The sequence below is a fragment of the Pezoporus occidentalis genome, unplaced genomic scaffold (genome assembly GCF_034315485.1).
Source record: "Pezoporus occidentalis ecotype Australia unplaced genomic scaffold, CSIRO_AGI_Poc_V1 ctg46, whole genome shotgun sequence".
NCBI lineage: Eukaryota > Metazoa > Chordata > Aves > Psittaciformes > Psittacidae > Pezoporus > Pezoporus occidentalis.
Window position 1 is genome coordinate 7,970,215 of NW_026915791.1, and position 14,687 is coordinate 7,984,901.

The following is a 14,687-nucleotide window of genomic DNA, read 5'->3' on the forward strand; positions in this document are numbered from 1 at the left end:
TTAACGTAAAGAACACCATATAAGACTGGTGTTTCTGTAACTTGTCTGTCCCGTCCCCCCCCGTGAATAGTGATTCCTTACCTTTCCTTCTTTCTTTACTTGCTGGTTTTCCAAGTATTTTTACACAGTATAAACCTTTCTTACAATATCCTTTCAGTCTTTCCAACATTCTTCTTGTCAGATCCTCTTAATTATTTTTTATTCTAGAAAATATTTTTAGTCTCCCCTTATGCTTTCAGGCCACATTTTCTGTTCACATTGCCTGCATTCCCCCCTTTCATATCCACTTGCCCTCTCAATATGGCCACCCCTACTGGATCTGGCTGTGATGAAGTTAACTTTCTTCATAGCAGCCCATATGGTGCTGTGCTTTGGATTTGGGGCTAACCCAGTGTTGATAACACACCAACGCTTTAGCTACTGCTGAACAGTGTTTGCACTGTGTCAAGGCTTTCTCTTTCTCCCACTCTGCCCCCTGCAGTGAGTAGGCTTGCATAGGCAAGAAGCTAGGAGGGGACACAGCCAGGACAGTTGACCCCAAGTGATCAAAGAAATATTCCATACCATGTCACATTACTCTCAGCAATAAAAACCAAGGGAAGGGGATTCTGTATAGGTAGCCACTGCTCAGAAACTGACTGGGCATCTGTCTACTTGTGGAAGGTGCTAAGTGATTGCCTTGGCATCAGTTGGTTTGTTTTACTTCATTTTTCCTTCATGAGTTTTCTTCCTATTCCTCTTCTTATTCTCTCTCCTGCCCTGCTCTGTGGGGAGAACAAGAGCTATGTGCTGCTTAGCTGTTGGCTTGCATCAGCCCCCTGTAACAACTCCATACATCTTATCTTTTATACCTTACACAGACCCCCAGTTTCCAAAGGTAAATCATTATTTTAGAATCTTGAAAATTGGTTCTGTATCTAAGAACTAATGAATGAAGATCTACTTAGGACATTTTAGTGTTTGGAGTTAGCAGTGTTACTCACTTCATCTGAACCTCTTTGCTATATGCAATCTCCTCTGTTCCATACCTGAAACACACCTATTAAGTCCCACACATGCTGACATGTTTATAGCACAGTTAAAGGATGAAGCTCTTCTGCCTGCAATCTATGAGTCTACTTCTGAAGATCCCTGGCAACTTCACAAATGCAGCACTGGAGGTGGCTTGAAGCAGTTTTATCCTTTTCATCGCACTTCTGTTGCCAATGCCTTCTGGCTGCTACTGGAAGGAACTGTGCCTCCTTCAGGGTTCTTCATGATATATGAGGAGTCCTCTGGACTCTCGTGGGAGTTTGGGTAGATCATAAACAGGAATGGACTCCAACCTTTCTACTTACATCACACAGGTTCCTGAGGTAGCCTATCCAACTGCTCTGTTCCTTGCCTGTCTGCAACAGGCAATGAACACAGGATCTGCTGGAACTTTAATTTCTGTCACATGTGAGAAAAGAAAGAAATCTGAAGCCCATTTTAGGATCAATCCATGAGGGAAGTACTTTGCTGTCTGTTTTCACCCAATTGTAGGATTATGCTCTCAGCGATGTAAGATTGCACAAATAGTACTGAACAGGGCTGGAGAAAGGTGATCCCAATTACTTACAAACAGTAACTGTCATCTCATCATAGCCACATTACATTTTAATTTGCTGCTGTCAGCTTGTTAAAGTACCAGTTCCACATCTCCTTTTTCATGGATTAAAAGCATAGTCATGCATCTACTGCTTTTATAACTCCTAAGTTAATTCTGCAGCAGCTTGAAGTATGTCTTCAGTACTCTGAAGTCATGCTGAACTCTTTGAAGTGTCCAGCAAATGGGAAATTAACGTACTGGAATAGCTTCACTGGAACCAAAGAAAGTGCTCATTCAGAACACTTTAATCTCAACCATCTAGAAACAGTGAAAGGAGGTATGAAGTGACACCACAGCTTCAGAGTGCACGCCAGTAATCAACATGGTGTGATGTTTTTGCTATGCATCTTCCCTTTGTGGAAGGTGAAAAGAGAGAGACAGCTCTTTACAAGGAGGCTAGTCTTCCTACTTGGTTGTGACATGAAGGCTCCTTTATCATCACAGAGCTAAGGATGACAGTGCCAGCAGAGGGGCATGCAGGCGACTGTGTAAGTTTGCATACTGTAACTTCATCCTGCAAAACTCCAGGTAGAAGAACTTATCCTGAACACACCGTCTGATATAGCGATCACTATAAGCAAGTACATGATGTCAGTTCAAGTTCCCATACTTTTGCTATAGGATTATGTTCTGTTCTGGAAAGTTTAGAGACTCAAGGTTGCTTACTTTAAGACCATTTCACTATTACCATTATTTGCTGTTGCTGGTACCATAAAGAAGATGGTACTCAGATCACTCAGATCTGACTTTAAGATAAAAGACTTTATGAACACCCACCGATTTATTCATTAGGTGTGACAATATTATACCTGGTGCCTTGGACTCGTCATGTTGATGCTGATCTCAAGTCCTGCCTTGCTTATTTCCATTGTTGCAAGTTTCCCTATTCTATAACAAAAAAGACAGCCAATTATTTCTCTGTTACAATACTACTCAATATTTTGCCTGGGATTTCTACCAAGAATAATTTCCCTGGTAACAGATTTTTCTGTAGTCTACAAAAATCCAGTAAGAATCAGTAAAAATCTTTATTACCATGTTGTTCAGAGGCTGCACACAGCCTCTGTGAGCAGTGTGCCATTGATGCTTACTGTACAAGGCTAATCATCTATGAGTTACCATACAATTGTGACTGCTAAGATCAAATGCTACAAACCTTGAAGAACAGCAGCATAAACAATAGCATTATTCTCAATCGGACTTGCAATGGAGAATATGCTTCTGAAGTTAAATGAGTTTCGTGGTGTTGTTTTTTAAAGTAGAGATGTGTCTTACCTAAGTAGAGCTGTAGCACACCCAGATCTTTTCATGTACCTCCAAGTTTTTCAAACAGTAATTAAAAAAAATCGGCTCGTGTATTAACCAAAGTGTAGCAGGAGGAGGCATCACATATCAATGCATCAAAATTTCCTCAAGCGGAAACCACACCAAATCCCTGCAAATCTGTTCTTGACTGATTTTCCAAGGCTTCTGTATGCTCAAGTGCGATGGAGCTGCTGAAGGTGGTCACTAGGTGGCAGACTCTCATCCACTGAAGGAGGCATTGAATTTACCTCTCAAAATCTGCTGGCAAGACCCTTACTTGTTGCAACAGCAGGTGGATTTTTCAGTGTTATCTGACCACTTCTGTAATACTCCAAGAAAACATAAAATGAAGAGAGACAAAACCAGTTAGAAAACCGATTTTTTTTGTCATGTCTTTTCCTTGGGAAAAAGAATATTCTAGTGTGTCATGTTTTATTGTTTTATAATCGACAGGCCTGCTTAAATCACTTTCCTTTGTTCAGACTGATTAATCTAGTCAGTAGCTTATTTCCAATAGAACAGACCATTTCTTGGGTAGTGCAAGTAGGGTCCATGACATAATAATATTGACTACAGGGTATGAAAGTAAGCACACAAGGATAAACAGAAGAGTAAGATCTTAAGTAACCTTAAGTTAGCTGGAGCATTGGTAACAGTCTAGTTCTGATATCATAAATCGAAGTGGGAACTACAAAACCCACAAAAGATGCTTGGAAAATAGTTGAGCACTTCAAAACACTCTGAACACAATGCTGCCATAAGCACTCCAGCACCTGAGCTGCAACTGCTAATACTCCCCAAACTTACATAGCCACTACAGGAAATGCAGCTTTAAAGGAGTGCATGTGCAGTTAAACACGCTCGGTGCTGCTAACAGGGTCACAGTTGGTCCCTTCTGGTATTTTAGATTATATGGGCCATTCAAAGATTGTTTTAAAATATATATATTTCCCTATCTCTGACTAGTAATAAAAGTATATTGGGTACAACCCCAAGTTTTCAAGCCAGCCTTCAACTAATGTGCAACAGGCTTGCACAACACAAAACTTGAATGAAATAAACCATTAGGTATGTGCTGTAATTGTGGGTTGTTGTGTATTGAGACTCTCTAACCCACTTTTATAAAAAAATATTTAGGTTTTACTTTTAGTGTCCCATCTTTGATTGGAATACTTATAGATGGTCTGCTTCCCCTGAGCTTCTAACACACGATGCTTTTGTACTATTCCTTGTGCCAAGGACGCTTGCTTGGCTTAATCTATGTGAAGATCTGTTATGACTTTAATAAAAAGCATGTTCTATGTAGTCCCCTTGCCACAGTGATACAGAAGGTGGGGTTTGTGCTTTAACAAGTACTATTACTGTTGTCATCAACAGGAGTTATGATTTTGCAAACAAACATCATATACTATAACATGCACAAGTAAAGCTGGAGCAGCTGCTCAGTGTATTTGTAATCTCATTTAAAATACAGTTAATGGTGGGCAGAGGGTTTCTCTTCATTCTCCTTGTAGACTGGACACTTTGCACACACGGGGATACTCCTCAGCTCTTAGGGGCTTGTTATCAAAGCTGAGGAGAGGTACATTGTTAGCTAACCAAGAATTAACTTGGTTTTGATAATGATCTCTGCTGAAATGCTCTCTTCCTCAGAGTAGGGATGCAATCCAGAGGGCAATGTTTGTTCTACCTGATACGAATTAGGGAAGTTGCAAGTTGCAATTTGCAGCAGAAAATGTCTGTGTTCTTCTATCTCACTGAGAATCTAGGAGAAACAAGAATTAAACTTTCCTATACTAATGAAACTTCCCACTAACTTTTAACATATTTCTATTCAGTATTATTCCGTAGAAAAACAAATACCCTTTACGATCACCTCTATTTTTCCATTTCTTTTCCATCTGCATATTCCTTTCTGTTCCTCTGCTTTTTCGTTCCCTTATTTTCCATCACCTAAATAAGACAAATTAGACTAAAATCTGTGTTTGTCACTAAAACCTGTTTGACAACATGCATAACGACATCTATGTCTTAATGTATAACCACTCATGCTAAATCAAGCTTTCATGTAGAACAGGAGCTCTCAAGTTTCCTAACATTTGAAAGATTTCACTTTGAAACTGTAAGATTATTATTATGTTTTAAAACATAATAATAAAGAGTCAAAGTGATTATATTAAAATAGAGAAATATAACCCATTCCTCAAAATAAAGAACAAGAGATTCACAGTTTCCAGTCACTATTGGAGCCAGTTTGTAGGTTTGGAAAGAGAGCATTGTGCTACTTCACAATGCTTTTACACCCAAAATCTTATCCATTCAAGGATGCCAAAGGTAAAAAGCTCCCTTGGAGTGAACAGACACATTCTCAACATGTCATGTGGGATAATTAAACACTTCAAATACACAATATCCAGGCTATGAACCCAAGCATTTGATGTTTTTAATTCAGAGCATGCATGAATATCTACGATTGTGCAATTCTGCTCTTAACTGAGGTTTCTTTGAGCTATTGCTCCATAAATATTTAAAACCAAACAGGAACCTACTGCCTGAGCAATCTGTCCTGCATCCTTCCTTGCATTGTGCTTAGTTCTTTAGGAAAATTCTTGCCAGGAACGCTCACCTGCCTACTAAATCTGAAAAAATAGCATTTCAGGTGCTATCCCTTCTCTATAACTCTCCTCAAAGGCAGAGCCGAGGCATTGCTGCTCTGGACAATGCTTTCATTGCTACACAAAGGCATTTCAGGCTTCTTAGACAGCATTCTGAATAGTCACTTTGAAAGAAGCCTTGCTTTGCTACAGCCCAAATCATCCTGCTTAGATGAAAGCAAGCTGTCAAAAGCCAATTCCCCTTCTAAAAGTCAATACCTGAAATATAAGGTCACTGACTTAGAAGCACAGGATATTTCTTGTTGCATCCAAGAAGTTAAAGTGTGCCTTCCCTGCCAGTCAGTCTCTTGACAGTTTTAATGCTTAGTCCAACAGCATCTTACAACTTTGTTACCTCCTTTGCAAGTAAAATGCTAGAGGAGACAGTTTCAGGCATTAAGACAGTTACACTCCATACAGTTTACTCTAAAGCACATAGTCCTGAGTATCCAGTTTCATTGCAAAAGGTTATTGATAACAGTGATGCCATCGTAATCCCTACACAAAGTGTTTTAAGGTCCATTATAGCATTTCCTTATTAGCTCAAAGTTAGTGTTAGATCTTTAACTAGAGTAAAAGATACAATAAGATCCAATGCTTTACAAAGCAGAACAAGAGAAAAACTACCTCAATTTTACTTGGCAAAATGAACCACAAAAATAAATTAGTTAGAAGTGCAATATTTCAGTCCAGATTTTCTGGTTGGTTTCAAATGATGTAAGACTGTAGTTGCCCAAGGGAGAATTGCCAAAATGGTGCAGTACAACATTTGTATTCAGATACTTGGTAACACAGCAATTATAGTTGCAAGGACTAAAGTTGTAGCAGGAGGTAGAATCTATAAAACCTAGCACCCAACAGATACCTAGCACCCCCATTGCCTGCTCAGCATACAGTTCATATAGAAGGATTAGTAAGACTGGCAGAACATGATAGGATGCGAACTCAGTAGTGTAAACAGCATTAGTTGAAGACAAAAGTGGGTAAATCCTCTTTCCCTGAAGTGTAGCCAACAGGGAATTAATCAATTTTAAAAGGAATCAAATTTTCTAAGCTAATTCCTGTGCCACAGCATATCCTATTTAACACTACTAAGAGCAGCTATCCCTAAAGCAGCTGGTGTTCACACCGCTATTCCAAACAGTGAGCAAAGACAGTTCTGGCTACAAATGGCCGCAAATTCCACTGTGATAACCAAGGGACACACAGCATGCTTCAAGTGAAGTTTTCAAAGAGCTGAAATATTTTAGGAAGGAAGAAACCTTGGTTATTAAAACCTTAACAAGAAAAATCAATGCAGTACATTGTACAGTATTCTCATTTCTTTCCCAACTACCTGTTTTCTTTGAAACATGAAACTAAACAGATAAAAAGGGTCACAGCCAAGTCTGATTTTTATGTTCCATACCAAACACTTCATCAACAAATAGCTGCTGTACAGTGGATGCTGTATATGCACACACATGCTCTTTTCAGAGTGGCATTTGAAAAATCCAGTTCTGATACAGGCAAACAAGCCACTACCACATATCTCACAACTGGGGTGCATGCCTACAAGGAACAGTGGTTTGCTCTGTGCTGTTGTTTCAGTGGCAGGCTATAACCTAGGCCAGAGTGAGCTGTACATGAAAACCACTGAAGCAATTTGTCGAAAACAAATTGCTTGAATCTTTCCATCCTTCAAATACTGCATTCTTTTCTTAGACTACTCCATTTGTTAAATTTGGCACAACAAAGCCATCCAACAGAAAGGCAGGGGTTTTACACAGATAGCTTTAAAATAGTGTTAAGATATTAATTTGCTGAAAAGGCATGAATTATGAGACCTCAGGTTTATGGCTCCTTGACTTTCTGGATTAGGAATATGCTCCTCTCAGTCCTCCACCCATGATGCAGCCAGGACTGATGCACAGCTCTCAGGGTCCTTACAACACCTAAGACTCTAATGGCTCTGATCAGCCCCATCTGAGCCTCTTGTCCATGCAAACTCTCCCCACTGGCCTGGGAACTGAATTTAAGCCCTGGCCTTGACTTGGCCCATGTCTGAGCAGTGTTGCAGGTATGCTGTGCCTTGTAGCTTCCTGCCTTGACACTACATGCTGGAGACCACCGGACTACTAGCTAACCATCTGACCTCTGTTCTTCTTCCTTTGGTGGGAATGTGGTTTGCCTCCCTTGCTGTCATCCTGGGCTTCTGACTTGCCTGTTCCTGCTGCAGCCTGACAAGAGTCTCACACCATAATGGGTATACGCTGCAGCTGTAGTAGAAAGAAAAGTTGGCTTTTTCCCTTTTGGTGCTTGGTCTCTTTGCTGAAAAGATGCCCGTTTCATGCTAATATCTGCCTGTAAATGCATGAATTTAACATTGCACAAAGAGTAAAAATGGGCATTTAAGGCTCAGTGATTCTCAAGAGCAGAGGGGGAAGGGAAGTTACATAGGGTAGAACACAATGACACACTTAGCAGCATTTTCAATTCCAAATGAACTGGGAAAAGAAGCTGTCTTACATCTGTGCCTGTAGAAGGCAAGGATTATTTCATGTGGGAGCAAGGAACATTTAATGGTGTCTGGAAGCCATGTATGTTTTTATTTATCAATACACAGAAAACAAAGTGCATGTCAATACTTTTGCAATTTTACACTTAATGTAATTACTCATGTTACAAAAGGTTTTTGTTGTAAACTATCAAAAAAGCAGTATGTAAAGGTTTATCTTATCATTTACCAGATACAGGCTGAAGTCATTAACCTGGACTTAAAAACCCTAAAACAGTTTTAGTTTCTCTGACCCATTCAGTTGCTTTGGGATTATGATGGTACTTGCTCATCTGAATACCAAAGAAACCAATTTCCTTTTCTGAAACCTATTCACTGGAATCTAGCTTTGCTAAGTAGCTTGCATTTTATTTCTTATTCCTCCCCTGATACAGGAACCCTTTTGCCTTTTTCTAACAATGGTTGGGTAATTCAGGAGTAGAAAACATCATATATTCATTGAAATGAATACACAAAACTAAATTTCAGGAACAGCTTTGTTGGTTTTCTGATATGGAGCTTGAAAACTGACATAAAATTTTCACTACTAAGAATTCATTTACAACACTGAATAGAAATCTGTTTGGCACAGTATTGTGTCAGATGCTATTTGAATTCTAGTTCAACAGCCTCTCTGTTGCTGTATGCACCTTCACTGCACGAAGTTAAATAGCAACAAGATTTTGGATCATTTCAATTTCACTTTATCAAAAGTTTATGCCTGTTTCTTCACTTTTGAGGCAGAAGTTGTTTTCTGTTCTATTAAAAAGCATCCGCTCTTTAAAAGAGAAACGATCTGAATTTTTTGACGAAACTGAATTAATGAAACTACATTAAGAATTAGTTTCCTTAGCAAGTTCCCTTTACTGGTGTAATGCAATAGATACACCCAAAATATTGCTGAAATAGGTAAAAGAGGAAAACAAATAATCACTTATTTTCAGATAACCCTCCAGTGCTAAAATACCTTCTGTACTCCCTTGCATAGCTTTCCAGTGTAAGCTGTATTAGAGCCAGACTTCAGTGAAGGCAGGTCTTCTCTTGATTGAAAGGTAAAGCAACGTTGTGTAAACATCAATTCAAGCAGCACATTTAGTCCTGTTTCAGAGACAAGTGTCACTATGGCTTATGTATATGTATTGCAGAAAACAAAATCCATACAGCTGTGTCATTCAGAATTCTTCACACAAACATGCATTTTCTGTGGCTCTGTAGTTAAACGCCCCTAAGAAGTGCCGTATCTTTTCAGGCTAGAAGGCTTTTGCAATTATCTTACCAGAATTTGCCTACTATGAACCATTGAATTTTATCAGTTGATTCCTTTACAAAGTCTATATCCTCCAGCAGAGCTGGTTGTATCTTCTATGAACAGATCATTATTAAATCTTTACTGAAAGACTTCAAGAAGATGAATTTAGCATATTCATAAAGAAGTTGTTCTAGCAGTTAATGAACCTCTTTAGTAATAATTTGAGTCTAATTTCTGTCTTTGGTATAGCTTTGTCTGGTAGATTAAAGAGCCATTTTTCTTCAAAACCATACATATACAATCCAGGCAAGCCACCTCCAATGCATTCATTTTCTTTTCTCACCTTTTGTGATACCAACAACACCCTACTTAGGTTAGACATTCCAGCTGAGTTTGGAAGGTACCTCTGGGGACTGTCTGGTCCAATCCCCCTGCTCAAGCAGGGTGTGCTGGAGCAGGTTTACCAATGCTGCATCCAGCTGACTTTTGAATATCTTCAAGGATGGAGACTGAAATCAACCCCTCTGGAAAACCTGTTCCAATGTTCAACTATGGTTAAAAAGTGCTCTCTTTTCTTGTCTGAAAGTTTGTGCTCCTTGTTTCTTGACACTGGTCACCACTAAGAGTTTGGGTCCAATTTTTTTACACTATCCCACCAGATATGCATCCATTTTAATAAGGTGTTCCTTGAGCCTTCTCTTCTCCAGGCTGAACAATCCCAACCCCCTTCCTCATACAACAGCTGCTCCAGTCCTTTGATCATTCCTGTGGCCCTTGATGGGTAGCCCCAGGATGGCCATTTTCTGGCTGGGTGGATAATTCAGCTCCTTAAAGCAATATAAATTTCTCTTTTCCTGAAGCACTGACAATTCTAAACTGGTGTTCCTACTAGTAGTAGTTTCCCAGATGTTTGATGTGTAGCTCACAGACCTGAGGTTAAGCTTCTCAAACTGACATCTATGAAGATGATTTTCTCACAGGTCAGAGTGACCGGAAGGCTTTTAGGGGGATCTAGTTTGCAACAAATATTCATATTGAAAACATCTTATACAGATGGGACTGTTCTCTTGCCCTTTAACCAGAAGCTCAGGTTACACAGGAACCATGAACTTAAATACTTGGCTACTGTGTAGAAACCTGACTGCCAAATTGAAGCATTTCCATGGAAGTAGGAAGTATTACCATAATTCCTTTAAACTGTTTTACTTTCTGTCTCTAATGATATTTTTTTTCAACTCAGATTTTCCACTGTTGCTATCAGCAGTTAACCTCAAAGAAGAAATCATTACTGTAAGCAGTGCTGCAGGCAGTAACTAACATGCAAAGCAAAGCAGTTAAACTAGGGCTAAGCGACCCCCTATGTAAAACATCAGCAACTGTCAGCACTCTGTTTATTCTACCACCTTTACCTCTGCTGAGCTACTACACTGCCTTGCTGAGGCTTAAAATTATTAACATGGGCATTCGTGATTAATTGTTCCAGGATGAGCCAAGAGCTATTACAAGCCAAACAACCAGGAATTATTCCAGAACGTGTGTGTGTGTCAAAATGAAGTTTGTAGGCAAGTTTCTAGCATGGTTAGGAAATGTTATCAAACAATTCTTGATGGAGACAGTCTCCTCAGTGCTTCCATTTCTTGGAATCCTCTTACTGAGAAAAACGATGTTAAACAAGATGAATACTGCCAATTTACCTCTGAACAGAGCAAATAACCTAAACCAACTAAGAACCATTACCTGTGTATTGACAGTGCGTAATATATCACACAGAAGTGCAAAATGCTCCAAAGGTGAGCCTAGTATTTAGCAAACAACTCATTCCTGCACTACTGTGGAAAAAGAATTAACTGAAATAATAAGCTATGGCTGGAGATTAAATACACAGGATCTCAGCAGCTTAATAAATAAGATCCCTCAGAAACTGGTAATGAGAGGGGAGAAAGAGGTCTCAGTGGCAGCATAGCTCCAAACTTAGTGTTGAGAGGTTGGACTATAAGAAATTGAATGTTATATGGTTGGTTTTGTGCGTTTGTTCTATTTTTACCTTTTCTTTTAAAGCCTGTAAAGATGTAACAAAACCCAGCTCCTCAGTAAAGCTCAATTTTAGAAATGTCCCCTTTAAATTGCATAGCTACTTTGCCTTATTCTGTCAATTTTCACATGAAATCAGATTCAATTCCTTGGCACCAACAACTCACCATCTGATAGCTGCAGTAAAATACATCAAGTATTTCAGTAAATGAGATGCTGATGGGAAACGGAGAGTTGTATAAACTTGGGCAACAATTCCTTAAAGTCTGTCTGCTTCCTGGAAAGATTTGAAGGCCCAAAGGAAATGAAATTTACTGCAGAAAGTAAAAAGGCAAGAAGACAGAACTAGGAAAACAACATGAAGGGCTCATCTGGTCAGTGAAAAAGCACAGTGAAACCTTTGCCATCTGGTAAGGAAGAAGACACGAAAGGACTGTGGAAAGGAGGAACAGCTTAGTTTTCATCGAGACAGGTGGTCAGGCAGATAAAAACAAATATCAAAGATGCAAAGCTTGGAGGTTAAGAAACAGGAATCGGTGGATACTGTCTAAGAATAAAAGATTTACTTATCTTTTCAAGGCTAAAGAAGTCAGATTTAAAGAAAAACAACAGGTAAAAGAGCAGGAAATAAATAAGGAGGAAAGAGACTGGGATTTCTGGACATTTCACATTATTTTATTACTTACAGACAATTTCATTGTACACAGGTTAATTTTTGGTGGGAAGAAGAGGAGCTACTGTAATCAGTATTGCACACTGAGAGCAGCAAAACTCCTCTTAGGTCTAGACATTGCGATTAACCTCTGGCAGTGTTTGGGCACGAGCAAGAATGAACTAATTGCTTTTTCTGGGCTGCTTGGTTTCTAACACAGTTACTAGTGTGCCCCCAAATCTGAACTGAACTTTAAGTGATCTGTATACATATTTCACTTAGCACTTCTTAAATCCATTAGATAAAACTGAGCCTAGCAGAAACTGAAAGGAATCTTTACAGTTTAACACAGCCTAATATGATATAAACAAACTGAAGCAAACCCTAGAAAGGTTAAGAAAAAAATAGATATCTATAGCACCTGCGTGAAACACTATTAGGGGCCAGTTTTCCCGAGTGCCACATCACAACCTTGACCAAGATTAATTACTAAGGTTCAGTATTCAGCTAAATCTGCAAAGTCTTTAGAATTCAGCTGTACTGGAAGCTTTCCTGGACTGACTAAAACTCTGAACATTTTGTCCCGACTTGTACCACATATATTGTAAAACCTGGAATTAATTCTTTAAGAGCCTGCCTACTGCAATTGTTCTAAAGCCTTATTTAACAAAGGAGAAAGAAATGTGAACATTCCCAATGATAGCTAAATCCCTGATAATGGAAGAAAATAATGAGATGTAGTAGAGGTGGAGGGAAGGCTGGAATTTGCTGTTCTCTGCAGTATCCTAAGCCTATTGATCAGAAACAGACCATTTTACAGCATCTCAGTTATCCCAAGAAGGCACAGATGTGTGTTGTGCTGTTGCACTTACAGCTTGGCCTACAGAACAGTTCATACTGTGCATATCCCTGAGCCACACAAGAAACTCAGTCAACAAATGGTAATAGGGGGCCTATAGGCAGCTCCTGCTTGGTAACAGCGGCTGCACTACCTCCGTGTCCTTGCCTTTATCTACAAGTGAAGCAACAAGTTCTCACGTGAGCTTTCTGTTTGACAGCAGAAATGATGAATAAAGTTGTTTTAAGAAAAACCTGTAAGAGCTCAAAAGACCAAAATGCTGGATAACCATTTCATGGATGGGATCTGCACAGTGTGCAGTTCCTTGACCGGAGACATGTCGATGCCATGTAAATCAAGTGTTTCCACCAGCTGAAAGGATATAAGAGTATCTATATTCTCCTCTCTTTCTTTATAGTTTTAAGGCAAAAAAGTGGTGTTTTAAGAGATATTTTATGGAGTCTGAGAGCCTTTCTTATGGGGATCATAATAAAAACACATCACCTCCTGCAGCAAAACTGTAAGAGTATGTCAGTAAGAACATGATAGGTCAGCAGGGAAAGAGCTTTGTTTGAGGGTTCAACATAGCACCTAACACAATGTAACTTTTTAATTAAATCATTATCTGCCTCCAGGACAGTCAAACTCACTTCAGATAAGTGACAAGCTGCCAACATTTCTCAGTTCTACACAAAAATACCCATGCTTCCACCAGACCTAAATCTCGGGTTTTGCCCTGTGGAAGAAAAGCTTTATATGAAACTCTTCACTAAAATCTCATCCACTAGAAAATCAATATTAACTCAGTTGAGGAAGCTACAATATATACTCTCAGTCTCCAGAAGTGTTTGAGTAAGACCTGCCCTCTTTCCCTGCTTAACTTTGTCAATGTTCAAGGCCCGGTTGGATGGGGCTTGGAGCAGCCTGCTCTAGTGGAAGGTGTCCCTGCTTGTGGCAGGCGACTGGAACTGGATGAGCTTTTAAGGTCTTTTCCAAGCCAAACTATTCTATGATTGATCAGTGGAGAAGGAAGGAAGTAGACAGCCTGTGAATGATCAGGCATAGCCCAATATAGTGGATTCTGCTAGGGATGCCATTCTAGGAAGAAAAAAAAAAAATACACGTTACATTTGGTTGCTTATACGACCTTGCTGTCCACTTCCCTCTCAGTGGTGCTGATGCAATACACAGTCTTTCACTATTTGGAAACCTCCTGTACATGCCTGCAGCTGTAAACATGGCACAAGACAGAAGTGCATCCATCCCCCAGTTAGCAAGCAGCTTCTTCCTCAGGATCCCTAGTAGCAGCTCATTTGGCATTCCAAGCCCTGCAGCAGTTTTCCTTCCACCAGATTTCTTTTAAATAACTTTCAGTTTAACCTGGCATTAACAGTCACCTTGGCATGCTGAATACCTTATTTTTTTTCCCCCAATTTTATTTCTGCTCACAGTCATTCTTTTTATTTGAATTGTTCCTCAGTCTGTCCACTTTTTCTTATATACCAGCATTTTTTTTCCTCCAGAAAGCGTGGCACAGTATGTGTTTTCCATTAAGTATTCAAGCATCCCAGCAATGCTAATGCAGTTCAAGGAAGACGTAGGCAACATAGGTGCTCAGTGTTGCACCAGAGCAGCATTTCAGCTACATGGTTCAGACAAACCTTGCTGTCTTTGACTTGACAGATAACAGCTTCCAAACACAAGTTTGGGTCTATGCCAGATTTCTAAATGCGAGCATTACCACATTGGACAGCATTTGGATACAGGTTTTTCTTTGGATCCAGCTTCTTCT

General features: G+C 39.5%; 1 long non-coding RNA gene across 2 annotated transcripts in view; it reads right to left on the minus strand.

Annotated features, from left to right (window-relative positions):
- The window catches only part of LOC134172461 (uncharacterized), a 43,062-nt gene that overhangs the window by 14,587 nt on the left and 13,788 nt on the right, over nt 1-14,687 (minus strand). For both annotated transcript variants that reach the window (XR_009967935.1, XR_009967936.1), the window contains exon 2: nt 2,440-2,518. This is a non-coding gene — a long non-coding RNA (uncharacterized LOC134172461). The remainder of the gene's footprint in view (nt 1-2,439; nt 2,519-14,687) is intronic.